We start from the raw sequence: 17,746 nt of genomic DNA, 5'->3' as shown, positions 1-17,746 counted from the left end.
GCAAGTCAAATTATAATGCAAAGGTCAATGCCGTAAAAAATGAAACTTATAAACAATTTATTTCGACCAGCCGTCATCATGGAAGATTTTGGGAAATGTAAAAATACAAAACAATTTGTGTAAGTATAACTTCGGAGTTTTAGCGGTTGATTGGGGTCAAACGCCCTTCCTGTCTCTATTGAGAGCAGCATAGTCCTGAATGTGATGTTTACGCAATCATGGGTTCATGCATGGAGCTAGAAACGGATCTCCATTGTTCATGTAAGAAATTATGAATAAAAACAATGCAACAAATATGAATACTGAAAATGTGAATGCTGTTGGCGAAATTGGCAGAATATCCGGGTTTTTTGGGGGGGAAACGCACGTTTTATTAGTACACGGGAACTTAAAAATTTCCTCCGTTTACTATGGAGAACCAGCCGGGGTAACAGCTGGGTCGGATCACAGCTATTTGTTTGTCATGTTATGCAACATAAGGTATAAATATCAGCCTTAGCATTCTAAAGATTTGTACAATCCCTACATTTTCAGCACAGAGGTGAAGAGAGCACAAATATCAGCACTTCGTGAATTAATGAATAAATCGTTTCACTGGTATTGCCATTGTCTCTTTGTGTTGATCTCAAACTTAAATATAAAAAACTAAGTTGTCCAGTATGTCGGCGCTATAGATTAAAATTAATACATGTAAATCTCCCTATCCTATGGCATCTCTCTTTGCCTCTCTCCAAACATAGCGCGGTCAACACCACACCCATGCTCTGAATATTTTCATGTACAGCGCATGCGCATGCGAACTTCGAGCGCCAAAATATCTTATCCAGAGCAGTCAACTTGGTCAAGCAGAGACTTTTGTCTTTACAGTGTCGAGAATTCCCCGTTTCTTCTACGACTATAATACCGACTTAGCCACTGTGGCAGGTGCCCTGGAGAATGCTTATCCACACAACCGAGTCCCGTAGGCGAAAGGCTGTTGCCCAGCGATGCACTACCGAGTGGCCAAAACCCGAAAAAACTGTTCTCAATCTTTTTCTGAATCGCTTTCCAAAGATCACGGACTAAGGAGGGCAGAACATTTCAAAATGCTACGATCGTTTACAAGATCGCGATATGCTGTTGTCACTGTTCGACATCCAGGCATGTTGATCGCAACATGAAGATAGGTACTGATGGCTAAGGCTTGTGAATCATGGTAAGTACATTGTTTGTTCTTTTGATGAATGACAGAGCTGTTGTACAAACCACTCCAAACAAGGTTGTTACATTAGCTCTCTATGCTTGTTTCGGGATCATCTAAAAATACACCGTTTAGAACCGTTCTGGAGAAAACTATCTGTCAAAAATCGCAAGGAGAAATTTAGATCAAATTAATGTGAAGAATTTCACGAACATACGAAGTGTCGTTTTCATCTCCCTTAGTTTTTGTACTGAATTTGCTACCGCTATGATTCAAAAGATAAGTATAGGCTAATATTTAATGTTTTGAATGTCTTAACAACACACTTTTGGAATTAGAAATTATCGTGTACTATTCTACGTGGCATGTTTTATCTGGATAACGAATAGAAGTAACGGCGGGCGGTAAACAGCATTAGAGACAAAACTGAATCACTATAGTAAGTAACTATAGTGCCTGTGTTAACACACTGAAACGGTATGAACCGCAAGCCTAATTGGTCAAAGACAGTTCCCGCCAATAAAGTCTAGATTAGGTCAACGTAGCAAAGTCTCCGTAACCAGGAAGGGTCCTTCCCAAGTAAACACCCTTCGATAGGAAAACTTTTTTCTGAATAGAAAGCCAGAGTAACAAATGGGAATTTCCAGACTTTCAAAAAAGTAATACTAAAAGCACAAGTTATGTTTAAAAAACACAACGGATTTCTTTGACAACTTTGCCTAGACACTATACGTCACTTAAGGCATCCGCGTCTCCGACCCACAGATTGCTAGGGCTGTGTTCACAAAAAAACCCGGGGGGGGGAGCTGGAGGAATTCAGGGGGGATTCGAAAATTTTTGGGGTAGTAGAGGGGGAACTGGAAAATTATGCTCTACCTGTAAGGGGGACTTGAAAATTGTTGGTTCCCTTTTGTGTTTTACATTTTCCAATTTCAAGTTTTTGGAGGTAATTCAATGAAAAATGAATACCATTTTTATGTCATCAAAATGTTGTAATGTTAGTAATATTTTAACAAAATATAGAACCATTTTGTCACATTTCATGACTTTTATCTCAAAAAAATCTAAACGTGTGATTTGTCGTAAAATAACAAACTGGAGCCTTGTAACAGGGCAGAAGCTGCAACTGTTAATGATTTATGCAATATTTCTATGCAATATAACAACTACAGTTTCTCGCTACCTCCCTACAGCATGCTCAAACACACACTATTTAGTTTGTCGACAAAGCCTGTATGTATAAATATAAATATGTATTTTGTAATAATTTAATTGCATTCCAGACTGATAGTAAGTTGCCAGTGATACAAATGCATGGTACACATACACAGGCTGTGAAAGTAAGCTGAATACTGGACAATTCAACATGCTGTAGGGAGTAGAACAAGAACGCTGTAGTAAAACTGAACAAAGATATTGCCAAAATTATCAAACTTAATACAGCTACTGCCTACGGGTAGTGTCACTGTCATTAATGCTCTGCTACTGCAGTGCTACTGTCACTGCATACCTGAACAGTGACAGAGATAGCTCTGACTCTGTTGTACATGGTAGTTAAAGAAAAGTTTGGGTCAAATGACGCTCATGACAGTGAAACATACTTGTACACAAGATCAGGCCAGAGACCAACACATAGAAGAATACATAGAATTTTTTTAATTCTGGCAAATGAGAATAATCAAATGTTAAAGAAAAAAGATTCTCGATTTTCTAAATGTTCACATTCTTGTTATAAAATGATACAGAAGTAAAACTTTGAACAGTAAGGACTAACTTAAAAAGCAAAAATATGTGACCAAATGGAATTATTTATTTTTGAACCAAATTTGCAATTATGACACCCAAAGTACAGAGATTAAAGTTTTTATTTGATTGAATATTTTAACCTTCCAGTATTGTCAATTTTGAGTAGCATCTCATTCATATGTGTCTTATAGATTTGAAACAAATTTTTGGTAGGTCACTGTGCAATATAGCAATTAGCCAGAATTCACAATTTGCCTACGCTCTCATGATTGTCATTTTGTGTGCTCTTCAGCAAGAGCAGTTGACCTGGCCAGAGTTGGATTAACCCAAGTTGGCTTTTAGACCGATTAATCTAAAAAAATCACTGCTGCATTTAAATAACTTGCCTTTGGACTATGACTATACAAAATGCAGATAGTGTTGAACACCGGTGAGCAGAACGGCGCATTACATATTTATTTTTTCTGCGCTCATATCATTTACAAATATGCGGGCCTGTGACAGTTAGGGGGGAATTGAAAAATTTTGACCACATAGAGGGGGCATTTGAAAATGTTTTAGAGTACTTAGGGGGATCTGAAAAAATATTTTAATCGAGGTTTCCTCCAGCCCCCCTCCCCCTAATCGTTATTTGTGAACGCAGCCTTGATTTTAAAAGTTTTAGGACAACTTCAAAGTATTTCGGGGCATTTAAGAAATTGAAACAACATTTATTTTTATCATTGATCTTTGGTACCCATGCTGGTATGTACCAATTCTGATCAAATGTGAGCGACACCGTATCATTGCGGTATTTTTACAACAAATCACACACATTAAGATCGAGATAAAAGTCATTGAATGTGACAAAATTGTTCTAGATTCTGTTAAATTATTAATAACATTACAACAATTAGATGACATAAAAATAGAGACAATATCACTGTTTGCACCCATATAGTAATTAAAACAAGCCAACAATTATATGAAACATAGACTTACATACATACAGACAGACTGACATACACAGATTGGCACAGAGTGATGACATAGTCCCTCAAGCGTGTCTTGGCCCATAGAGTGATAAAGATATGACAAACAGCTGAATGTAATGATAACATTGTTAAATATAGGTCTACAGGCACTCAGGCTGGATGTGTAACAGCAATTTGATAAGTTTCTTTTCCTTTCCTACTTCTATGATAATTTTAAGGCAATAAATCTACAAGGCAGTTTATGAATCAACAAATATGTTATCTTTTACAGGCACACAGCAAACTGTTCTTGACTTTTCATTTACAATATTTGACATAGACAGAAATACATAACATGCAACCAATGTTTTGTGATGAAATATGCAAATCTGTATTTTTAAGGAATTTTTTGGTCATTTTTGGTCAAAAAGCTATTTCTTGAAAACCGCTCATCTGACAGCTTTGATATTTGGTATACAGGTTTTAATATATAACGAAATCTGCAATTTTGCATGTGGGGCAGGATGCGCTTACTATTTTCGAAACACCTGACATCACTTCTTGGTCTTCTGGCCAGAGGTCCATATATCTTTCTTTCATGAATTTGACTTTGTTTGTACCGTCTATTTACTGTCTGTTCTGTGCTGTTTTGTGTCTATGTTTACAACTATTGTCTTACAAATTTTGACCTAGTGTTATTGGATTATGGATTGGTATGATTGCGATTATTGTATATTTGATGCAATTTTTGCCGTATTTGGTAAAATGATATATTTCTCAAATACTGCTCGTCTGATACCTTTGATATTTGGTATAAAGGTGCCTAGGGGTTGTCTTAGTGTGATATATTGAAATTTGGTGAAATCTTCAATTTTTGTATTTTTGGGTCAATTTTTGCCATTTTTGGTCAAAATATTTGTTTCTCAAAAGGTTTCCGCTTGGAAATTTCCCCATTTGTCTATGATACTGCAATACTTGTTTAACTTGGTGGCAGTTTGAGATATCACATTATCATGGAGATGTGGCAGCATCATTAACAGTGGAAGCTCAAAATGCCCATTCTTACATGCATGTTACCTTTAATAGACTCCTGTTGTGCAATGATTGACCTTAGAGAAACCAGATATTGTTAACATAAAGTACAATATTGTAAGAGGACACCATTATTTTTTTATATGGCAGATTGTATCACCAGGTATGATATACAAGGTTGCATGGTATTGCCGAACTGTGTATGATCAACAGTTGCCAACCTTTTACTTCAATGGACAGTGCGTCAAAACTTTTTCATATGTACTTGAATATGAATATCACAAGCTCGAGGTCCGTAGAATCTGTTGAATATTGTGTATACAGTCACTCTTGCTTGCCACGTGTAACCAAATGTGAGCACAGTGTCACTTTGACGCTATTTTTATTCAAAAATATTTTTCTCAAAAAACTACTCATCTGATAGCTGTGATTTTTAATGACAGGTCTGTAGGACTTATCGTAATATGATATTCTGATGAAGTCTTTAAGTTTGTATTTTTGTGCAATTTTTCGCATTTCGGGTCGAAAAATATTTGTTTGTCAAAAAATTACTTGTCTGATAACTTAGGTATCTTGTAGACATGTCCTTAGGAATGATCTAAGTGTGATATGTTTAAATTTGATGAAATCTTCAATTGTGTATTTTTTGCAATCATGTTTGCCATTTTGGGTCAGGCCATCCTGAAGTGAGCTAACAAGGATTCCCACCTTATTCATCAACGCATGTGTCACATATAGCTATTCCGCCTCATCGTTATTCAGTTGACCTCTATCAGTTGTAAGGTCGCTTTTAATGTCGACTGTAGCTCAAACCACATTACAAACATAGATATAGAAGACAAATTCTTGTGTTTTAATGCTTAGGGATATGCTCTGTGCTCATTGTTAGGAAAGATGATGCCCATTTAAAATCATTGTCCACTGGCACTCATCTATTAATTGCAGAGGATGAACAGGGGAAATAAGATTGAAAATAAACTTAAATCTTTCTACTAACTTGCTTTTGTCAAATATCTAACACTAACACCAGGCAAGCCATTTCTACCCAGATCAAAATTTAAGCAAATAAATATGATCAAGTTTTTGAGATGTCAAATGTTCAACATCAAAATTGTAACCATGTGGGAATGTGATATGTAACTGCCTACAATTGCAACTTGGCCCTCTTAGATTTGTGTGATCACACATTTGATGTGTCTCAAACTGCTCTTTCTCCCCAGAAGAACAACATTGTTGTGAAGCTTCAAGCCAAAGAAAGAAAACAAGATTTTGATAAGGTAAGGTAAATTGCACAATTCAACATACAGTCGACAGGCTAGGAAATGTTTCAGATGATATCAAATGATCTTTTGTAGCTCCAGTCGTAACCAGATATGAACTGAAAATGCTCACGTGTTTCATTATATATTGCAGTTATGTGTAAATTTTCACCTTTGCCACATGTTTGCAACTTCATTGAAAATATTATGATCAATGTAATGAACAATAATCACCGCCGATTAGGTCATGAAGTATACAAATATGTAATTAGCTGAAATAAAAATATCAAAGTTCTTTTACTACTGTCATTGTACGTGTATCACCACTTTATATAGCAAGTGTAATTACCGTTGGCCAAGTCCTTAAAGCCATATATGCCGAGCTGTGAAAGCTCATTAGACATTATAAATTAGCTGACATTATAAATAAGCTGACATGAAAATGTGAAATGACTTTTGTTATTTTTTTAACCAGGTATAATCATCAATGTACATGGCATGTTTTGCCAACTTTGATCAAGTAAATCCAGTGTATATCCCTAATAAGCAAAGGTCATTAAATATGTAAATTAGGAATCGGCTTAAATGCTTAATGACTTTCAACAATGTTGTATCATGGTATCTGTAATATATGTAGCAAGTTTTGTCAACTTTGGTCAAGTTGATTCAGATATATATCTCTAATTAGGAAAGTTCATTTAATATGCAAATTAGGAATTGGCTGTAGAGAAAATGCTTAATGACTTTCAATAATATTGTATTATAGTGTCTTTAATGTACATAGCAAGTTTCATCAATTTTGATCAAGTCAATTCAGATAAATATCCCTAATTATGAAAATTCATTTAATATGCAAATTAGGAAATGGCTGAAGTAAAAATGTTTTTTGATTTTCAATAATATTATATCACAGTATCTTTGATGTATATAGCAAGTTTCAACAACTACAATCAAGTTAATTCAGATATATATCCCTAATTGGGAAAGTTTATTAAATATACAAATTCGGAATTGGCTGAAGTAAAAATATTTAATGACTTTCAAAAATGTTGTATCATTGTAGCTTCAATACGTGTAGCAAGTTTCATCAACTTTGGTCCAGTCAATTCAAATATATATCTCTAATAAGCAAAGTTCATTAAATATGTAAATTAGGAATTGGCTGCAATTAAAACGCTTAATGACTTTCAATAATGTTAAACCATAGTATCTTTAATATACATACCAAGTTTGGTCGACTTTGATCGAGTAAAATCTGACATATATCGCTAATTAGGAAAGTTCATTAAATATGCAAATTAGCAACTTTCTTCCATGTCACCCCTTAATGGTTCCCACTGCTGGTATATCTTGGTGTGATCAACATTTGTAGCAAATCTCATCAAATTGTGTGTAGTCGCTTTTAATGAATATCCGTTTTTTCTAAAATCATTAATTATGCAAAAAAGCAAAAAGTATGCAAGCCACAGTCACCAAAAACTAATCACTTCTTGCCATTTGCTAACTGAATCTATGTACCAGATTTGATTCTGATCTGATAAGCCGTTTTTGAGATATCGGACCAACAGACAGACCGACAGACAGACAGACAGACACACGGACACACAGACAGACAGACAGACAGACAACGCTGCGACATCTGCTCACGTGTGTAAACACGTGAGCAAAAAATGCAAGAAAGAGATTTTAGTTCTCACGGACACCGTCCAGGGGATTTACAGATTTGGTCATATCCATGCGTCCGTGTGCCCGTCCGTCCGTCCGTCCGTTTGTTCATGCAGATATCTCAGAGATACCCTGAGTTATTTTATTCAAACTTTGTACACGGATAATTTGTTCTGCGATCCAATCCTCTATGGCTTTGTTACGGCCATTTTATTGAGAAATCGGAACAATGACATTTTGTAAAAGAGCTCTGTTTGTAGAGTAGATGCACTAAATTTCATGAAACTTTGTAAGATTTTTTCTGCACAGAGCTCTGATAGCACACAATGGGATTTGTCAGAATTGAATCATTTAATTTCTAAATTGCATATTTGATGAATTTTTGTAATTAGGGTGATATGTCCAGAAATACTGCAGCAAATTTCATGAAACTCGATACAGATCTTATGGCATAGCCCCATATCAGTTTGCAAAGACACTTGGCAAGCTCATACAAAATAATTGCTAATTTGCATATTTAATGAACTGTCCTAATTTCCAGAACCACTGCATCAAATTTGATGAAATATGGTACAGATCTTGATCTTTGAGTACTGTAATACCGTATGACGGCATTAAGCATATCATGTCAATTAATTGCTAATTTGCTCATTTGTTGATCTTTTGTAATTAGTATGATATGTCTAGAAAAGTTGCATCAACCACGAAACGTGTCACTGATTTTGAATTTTTGGAGCTTTAATGGCATGCAATAAATTTTTGTAATTAGAAAGATATATCAAGAATTATTCATCAATTTTCAGAAAACTTGGTATAGATGTTGAGCTTATATTGCTTTAACATTTCAATGAGGACAATTATCAGTCTCATTCAAATTAATTGCTTATTTGCATATTTAATGAACTTTCCTAATTTGTTGGTTTTGTCTAGAAACAGTGTATGAAATTAAATGTCTTGTTACAAATGTTGATCTGTTAGTATTGTTATACTGTGCAAAGACATCAAGCAGTACCATGTCAAATGATTGCTAATTTGCAAATTCGATGATCTTTCATAATTAGTATATTTCTAGAAAGGCTGTATTAAATTTGATGAAATGTGGTACAGAAGTTGATCTCCCAGTAGTGTTATGGCATGAAAATATATGTAGAAGTATCACACCAGTTAACTGCTGATTTGCATATTTAATTAATTTTCGTAAGTCAGCTGATATAGCTCATCAAATTTCATGAAACTTAGTACAGATGTTGACCTCACATTGGTTTAATTGTGGAGAAAGACACTATGCATTGTCATGTTTATTAATATTTTATTAGTCCAATGGATACCGTCCGGGGGACTTATAGGTTTTGTCATGTCTGTGTGTCAGTGCGCCCATCCGTCCGTCCGTCCGTCCGTTCACGCCGATATCTTAGAGATGCCTGGAGCGATTTCATTCAAACTTGGTACAAGGATTACTTCATATGTCATACATATGCAAGGCGATTTGTTTTGTAATAAAATGCAAGATGGCCCAGGCCGCCAGGTGGCCATTCTATTACAAGTTTTTTATGTACAGAGCCATAACTCGGGCATATCTCAACTGATTTTATTCAAGGTTGGTACAAGGACATTGATCTATATCATATATATGCATGTTGATTTGTTTTAAGATACGATCCAATATGGCTGCAGTGCGGCCATTTTGTTACAATTTTTCATGTACAAAGCCATAACTCGGGCATATCTAAACCTATTTTATTCAAAGTTGGTACAAGGACATTGACCAATGTCATAGATATGCGTTTCAATTAATTTTGTGATACAATCCAATATGGCTACTGTGCGGCCATTTTTTACAATTGTTTTATGTACAGGGCCATAGCTCAGACATGTATCAAGCGAATTTATTCAAAGTTGGTTCAAGGAGATTGACTAATGTCATACATATGCACGTCAATTTGTTATGTGATATGATCCGATATGGCTGCAGTGCGGCCATTTTGTTACGATATTTCCATGTTCTGAGCCATAATACTCAGGCACATCTCAACCGATTTTATTCAAAGTTGGTACAAGGACATTAACCTATATCATACATATGTATGTCAATTTGTTTCATGATATGATCCAATATGGCTGCATGACATCCATTTTGTTACAATTTTTTCATGTCCTTAGCCAAAACTCGGGCACGTCTCAACCTATTTTATTCACCGATTTTATTCAAACTTAGTACAAGGACATTGACCTATGTCATACATATGCACATTGATTTTGTTTTGTGATATGATCCACTATGGTCGTCGTATGGCAATTTTTTTTCCGATTTTTACGCTCCCATATATGCATATGTATATATGCAAATGGGAGGTATTCGTATAAGGTGGCAAAATGGCGTCTGTGTGTATGTATGTATGTAAGTATGTATGTCTGTTAGTCTGTCCACATCAAAAACTCCTAAACCGTAGCACCTACTGTCTTAGTATTTGGTGTACAGATGCACCTAGGGGTGGAGATGTGAATTTGTTCAAATGAACATGTCAGCGCCAAAAATATACAAATGAGGGGGAAAAAAGGAAAAATCCTGCAAATGGCTAAAACTCAGTAAGCATTGGTCAGATTTAGTTAAAACTTGGTATGCAGATTCCTTTAGGTATTCTCAATTATGTGTGCAAAAATTGGGATGAAATGTGCATGTTTGTATTGTTATGGTATTTTTTCCGTTTTTAGTCAAAAAATCTTGTTCTCTGAAATCGCTCGTCTGATTGCTATGAAACTTAATATTCATGTTCCTCAGAATGACCTCAGTCATGCTTGTACAAATTGTATTGATATTGTCATATTTGTAATTTTGGGGCAATTTTCCCAATTTTTGATAATAATATTTTAATCCAAAAACTACTGATTTGATAGCTGTGATACATGTATTTGGTATACAGGTATCTAAGATTTATCTCAATATAATGTATTGAAGGTATATGGATACCGGCAATTTTCTTTTATTTTGGGCAATTTTTGCCTTTTTTGGTCAAAAATGTTTTCTCCTAAAACTTCTGATCTGGTAGCTTTTATATCTAGTGTACAGGTTCCTAGGGTTTATGTTAATTAGATATATTTAAAATTAGGATGAAATCTGCAATTTTGTATTTTGTGGGGCAATTTTTTCTCATTTTTGGTCAAAATTTTTTTTTCCTAAAATTTACCAGTCTGATTGCTTTGATATTTAGTAAACCGGTCCTTAGGGTTTTTGTTAATAAGATATATTGAAATTAAAGCCGGAATTTTGAATTTTTGGGGCAAGTTTGCGAAACTTTCAGTTTTACTGGGATATCTTTCATTTTGTATTTTTAAGATTTTTTTTTTGTAATTTTATACCTACTGGAACTAAGAGTATATAATGTGGTGATTTAGTAAGCATTTGATATGGTAAAATGTATTTGGTGTTGAAATGCGGTAAAAAAATCCCGGCAGATTTTGAAAAAAATTCCAAACAAATGCCAATAAAAAATTCAGCCAGAGAAGGTTTGACAAAAAAGAAAGGGTGGGAGAGTGGGGAAAAAAGAATGTACAATGGATCGGATAAAAAAGATAATGTACCTCATCGATCTTCCAGACACCATCCCTTATCAGATGGTCCACCCCGATGTATTTTTGTGCACAATTAACCATGCAGTGTATTTTAGTTTAAGATGTCAAGTTAGGTAAGGATTTGAAAGGAGTAGTCAAGTTCAGTTTAACTTTATCTCTTGTGTCATCATCCTTGTGTAATTGGTGAAGTTTGTAAGTTGTTCCAGATGTGGATGCACCAGCTGTTCTGGAAGAAAACAATGCTTACTTTTCCCTGTAGGGTTTCTGAGTTGATGATTGTATGTTGAAATTTCTCCATGTATCTGGTGTATGGGCAAAGTGTAAACATTGGTTGCATGTTATGTATTTCAGTCTATGTCAAATATTGTAAATGAAAATCAAGAACAGTTTACTGTGTGCTTGTAAAAGATAACACATTTTTCAATACATAAACTGCCTTGCAGATTGATTTTCTTAAAGATTATCACAGAAGTATAAAAGGAAAAGAAACTAATCAAATTGCCGTAACATATTCACTCTCAGTGCCTGCATAGGCCTATACTTAACTATTTTATTTGCTCACGTGTTGACACACGTGGGCATATGTCGCAGCGATGTCTGTCTGTCTGTCTGTCTGTCTGTCTGTCTGTCTGTGTACTCAATATCTCAAAAACGGCTCATCAGATCAGAATCAAATCTGGTACATAGATTTAGTTTGCAAATGGCAAGAACTGATTAGTTTTTGGTGGGTGTGGCTTGCTTACTTTCTGCTCATTTGCATAATTAATAATTTTAGAAAAAACTGATAAATATTGACAACGACCAAACACAATTTGATGAGATTCGCTACAAATGTTGATCACACCAAGATATATCAGCTTTGAAAGATATTCAGGGGTGACGTGAAAGATAATTACTAATTTGCATGTTTAATGAAATTTCCTAATTAGGAGTATATATCTGAATTTACTCGATCAAAATTGACGAAACTTGGTATGCATATTGAATATACTATGATTTAACCTTATTGAAAGTCATTAAGCATTTTTACTATATCCAAATCCCAATTTTCAAATTAAGGATATATATTTGAAGTTACATGAATTAAATTGATGAAACTTGCTATGTGCATTGAAGATACTATGATAAAACATTATTAAATGTAATTCAGCATTTTTACATCAGCCAATTCCTAATTTGCGTATTTTATGAACTTTCCTAATTAGGGGTATTTATCTGATTTGACGTGATCAAAGTTGATGAAACTGGCTATGCACATTAAAGATACTATGATAAAACATTATTGAAAGTCACTAAGCATTTGAACATTAGCCAATTCCTTATTTGCATGTTTAATGAACTTTCATAATCAGGGATATTTATCTGTATTGACTTAACCAAAGTTGACAAAACTTGCTATGTACATTAAAGATGCTACGATACGACATTATTGAATGTCATTAAGCATTTTTACTTCATCCAGCTCCTAATTTGCATATTTAATGAATTTTTGAAATTAGGGATATATATTTGAATTTACATAACCAAAATTGATGAAACTTGCTATGTACGTTAAAGATACTATTATGTAGGCTAACATTATTGAAAAGCATTAAGCATTTTTGCTTCAGCGAATTCCTAATGTGTGTATTTAATTAACTTTCCTAATTAGGGATATATACTTGGATTATATTTGATCAAAGTTGGCATAACATGCTATGTACATTGATGATTATACCTGGTTATACCAATATGGGAATCATTTCGCACTTAAGTTTTCATGTCAGCTAATTTATAGTTTGCATATCTAATGAGCTTTCAAAGTTTGGAATATATAGTTTGAAGGACTTGACCAAAGGCAATTAATTACACTTGCTATATAAAGTGGTGATACAATGATAGCAGTCAAAGAAATCAATTATTTTTATTTCAGTTAATTACATATTTGAATACTTAATGACCTATAGAGTTAATCTGTGGTGAATATTGTTTATTATGTTGATCATAATTATTTCAATAAAGTTGCAAACATGTGGCAAAGGTTCAAATTTACACACAACTGCAATATATAATGAAACACGTGAGCATTTACAGTTCATATCTGGTCATTACATTCAGCTGTTTGTTATATCTTTATCACTCTCAGACACTCCATGGGCCAAGGCACACTTGGGTCAATGTCATCACTTTGTGCCAGTTTGTGTATGTCAGTCTGTCTGTATATGTATGTCCATGTTTCATACAATTGTTGACTTGTTTTGATAACTATATGGGAGCGAACAGTGATGTTGTCACTATTTTTTCATGTCCGCAACCATAACCCAGACACGTATCAAGGGAATTTATTCAAAGTTGGTAAAATGACATTGAGTTATGTTATACATATGTACGTCGATTGGTTTAACGATATGGTCCAATATGGCCACTAGGTGGCAATTTTGTTATGGTTGTTTCATGTCGAGAGCCATTACTCTGGAAAGTCTCAACTGATTTTATTCAAAGTTGGTACATGGACATTGACTTACTGGTATGTCATACATATACGTGTTGATTTTTAGCTCATATTTGGTTTTATATATAAATACCAAAAAGAGCTTATATGATGAGTCTGAGTGGCGTCTGTATGTCTGTATATTTGTTGGTATGTATGTGCGGATGTATGTCCGTCACACACAAAGGCTCCCATACCGCCAAAGCTACCGTCTCAGTATTTTGTGTACAGGTAGATGTAGGGGTTGAGATGTGAATTTGTTCAAATGAACACATCAGTGTCAAAAATTTGCAAATGAGGTAAGAAAATGGAAGTACTGCAATTGTGCAGGAGTGGTGGCAGTGAACTGAATCAGCCAACACATCTGAATAAGAGAATTTTGACCTTTAGCCTATTTGTATGCAGGGTACCTATTATGTTTGGGAGTGGTAGCAGTAACTGAAACAGCTAATTGGTCGTTTCCTGTCATTGTTTATGAACTGTGACATATTAACAGATCTGCTGAAACCATGGATGTCTATTTTTGTACATCCATGGTAGAAAGATTCTCTGCTATGCATGTTGCTAAAGTTGACCTTCAGTACCTAAAGTTTCAGACCTTATTTACTGTTGTCATTCTTAATTTTCTGGTTTAAATATTTCTTGTTGTTTTTCTGGTTGTACTGTGCAGAAATTGTCATAAAATCAACGTATAATTTTCCTGCACTGAAAAGATAGAAAAAACACTTATTGTTGATCTTTGGTATGTACCAATTCTGATCAAATTTGAGCGAGACCGTATAATTGCGGTATTTTTTAAACAGTAAGATCAAATATCGCTGCATGGTGGCAATTTTGTTACGATTTTCTCATGTACAGAGCCATAACTCAGACATATTTCCACCAGTATCATCCAATGTTGGTACCAGGACATTGACCTATTTCATACATATGCTCGTCAATTTGTTTCACGTCATGTAGCAGTATCATGTCAATTATTGAAGTTCTGTTATTAGGCTGATATATCAAGAAATATTGCAGCAAATGTCATGAAATGTTGTACAGATGTTAAGTTCGCATTGCTGTAACATTGAAAAAGACATTTATCAGTGCTATTTCAATTAATTTGTAATGCATATGTTATGAACTTTCGTAATTAGAGTAATATATCCACAAATTAATACAACGTCAAATTTGATGAAACGAGATACAGACGTTGATCTCATAGAGTTGTAAATACTGCATCAAACTTTATGAAATATGGTACCGGTGATAATCTGTAAGTGTTAGGATAGTATGCAAAAATGTTTTGCAACATTCTGTTGATTAATTCCTAGTCGACTCATCAGGATGGTGGCGTACAGTGGTTTTATGTTTTTCATCACCATGGAACTCATTCTTGGCCATTGAGCGCCAGCTGTATCAAAGTATTTTTATCACAGACCTCATTAACGAAGAGGACTCTATCCTCTCTGAGGACTTGTAATCAAAGTACCGTTAACAAGTGGGGACTGTGTCATCAACGATGACTTGTTTAAGTATGTAATGAACTTGCCTAATTTGAGTTATGTCTATAATTAAATGCTTCATCAAATTAGATGAACTTTGTACAGATGTTATCTCACAGTGTTGTAATACAATTCATTGACACTTGTTGGTATTGTTTATAAAATGTGGTTCAGGAGATAATCAGTCAGTGTTTTAATAGAATGCAAAAATATTTTGAAACATCTTCTCGATTAATTACTATTTGACTTATTTAATGACCTTTTATAATTAGGATGGCAACCCCATTTTGTTATACGTTTTCACTACAATTGAACTCATTTTTAATGACAGGCCCAATTAATAAATAAGATTCTATCCGCTAAGCACCTGTGATCAAATTACATTACCCATTAACAAGTGGGGACCGTGTCATCAACGATGACTTGTTGAGCTTGGAGCTGCAATAAAATGCCAAGCTTCCAAAACAATGAAAAAAATAAAGAGAGAATTATTTTTCTCGCAAGAAATTTATGAAACTATTGTGCACAAAATTGTTAACCTGACAGTTGTGTAGCACTAATGAGGTTTCTTCAAATTCCGCACAATATTATACATATACCTTGAGCTCAATCGTCACGCACCCCTCTACTAACCACAAAATATTTCAACCGCCAGCATTCCTCCAGGCCCAGCTCCCCAGTATTTGTGAATGTAGCTTATCTTGTCAAATTTTACAAATGGTATAAGGAGACCTATGTTGATCAGCATCCTTGGTTAGTTCATCTGTTCACTGTATGAATGTTGTCCTTGTGTCCCATAAAAATTTAGTTGGTATACATTGCAAGATCACTTAAAATTGAATCCGGCAAAACCTTACCCAGATGTATTATTACCCAGGTGTAAATATCACGACTGAAATGAAAACATGTTCAAACTAACCTATAGAACTATGAAAGATACAAAAGACATACGACAGTGTGCATGTAGGTGTTTAATTACCATTATTCATTATTTCTTTCTCTCCTCAGGCACAATACATGATAAACAATGAATATGGATATGAGAGAGAGTAGGTTCTTACCATCAAAGATGAGCTGTGCTAATGGAGAGGGACATATATTGAGCAGAAACTATCATCGCATGTTCTTACTGAGACATCTGTCTAGCTCACCACTCTTTCAAAGAGTAATGGGCAAAGGCAAACAATACTGTATTTTTTAAAGTTCATATTTAAAGATCAGTGAATGACAGTGACGTTTTCTAATTACTCTTGGTAATAATGTCAAGTGCTTTGAAATGGCCTACTCCAAACAGCCTTCGTATCCGTTGTGAAGATATAGTTGACATAATCTTATTATTATTTTTCCTTCTTTAAATAAACTCTTTGTGCGTTGTTTTTACACAGTTTGTCAGAACGGTTTTAACATTATTACAACATTTAAAGAATACAGTTGTGCTGCATTTTCATGATGTGATATCGGTCCTGATGACCTTGTTTGTTACAGAGGTGTGCATAAGTTCAAAATATTCGGGCAATTAATATGCATTTAGGAAATAGTCAGCTGTATTTAAATATGCCTTCATTTGCCACCAAAATATTCATTGCAAATCCAACAAACGAAAAAAGAGATTGGATAACGCTCATTATATGTAAATGTGATAAAAATTCAATCTGTTTTCTTCGTTTCTGTCTATAGTGATCTATCATAAGAGGAAACCAAAAGTAAAAGAAAACATTTTGTTTTGCACTCTGTAACGGTATTTCTATTTTATGAGATTTACACTTTGAATTGCTTAATTTTTTGAACAGAAAAATAAAAATAACGTCTGAATCTATGTGTAAATATGTGTCTGTGGATGTTTTATTAACTGCCGCACTTAATTTTTTAATGCCCTGCAAATGTTTACATGCATTAAAGAAATGTGTGATTATTTATTTGCTCTACTATCAAATGTGATTGCATCAATAGGACAATATCGAATAGGCTAATGTTATGTGAACGAATGGAAAAATTATTTTTCAATATCAGAAATTTTGCATTTAGTGAGAACTCTCATATTCTTAAAAGAAATGGAACCAAGAAATTAAGAGATATCAGTACAGTGAGCACTTTTGTAAGTGCCAGTAGGAAAGTTACAACAGGGGTCAAAAGAAGAATTGCCTTCCAGCTAAAATCACTTCTATAAAATATATATTATTCACCAAAATAACTCTTTGATCAGTGCCCAGCAATATAAATCTTGAGCCACCCATGACGAGAGACTGAATTGTGATGTTGTCTAACGAATTCCCGTTGCCATCTATGCGTTTTCAGTTAGGGATATTCTGAGTAAAAATGTGATAATCATCCCGTCAAAATCATTGGTAGAGGTCAAACTGATAATATTAATGGCAATATTTCTA

General features: G+C 34.4%; 1 protein-coding gene and 1 long non-coding RNA gene across 2 annotated transcripts in view; one reads left to right on the top strand and one right to left on the bottom strand.

The window, feature by feature from the left end:
- The window catches only part of LOC139136437 (uncharacterized), a 78,048-nt gene that overhangs the window by 54,079 nt on the left and 6,223 nt on the right, over positions 1-17,746 (bottom strand). The gene's annotated exons all lie outside the window — the stretch shown is intronic.
- LOC139137236 (uncharacterized) lies at positions 807-17,173 on the top strand. Its single transcript, XR_011553353.1, has 3 exons — positions 807-1,195; positions 6,132-6,188; positions 16,371-17,173. It is a non-coding gene; the product is annotated as an uncharacterized lncRNA (long non-coding RNA).

This window comes from Ptychodera flava, chromosome 7 (genome assembly GCF_041260155.1).
Source record: "Ptychodera flava strain L36383 chromosome 7, AS_Pfla_20210202, whole genome shotgun sequence".
Lineage (NCBI taxonomy): Eukaryota > Metazoa > Hemichordata > Enteropneusta > Ptychoderidae > Ptychodera > Ptychodera flava.
This window is presented reverse-complemented; position numbering and strand designations above follow the sequence as displayed.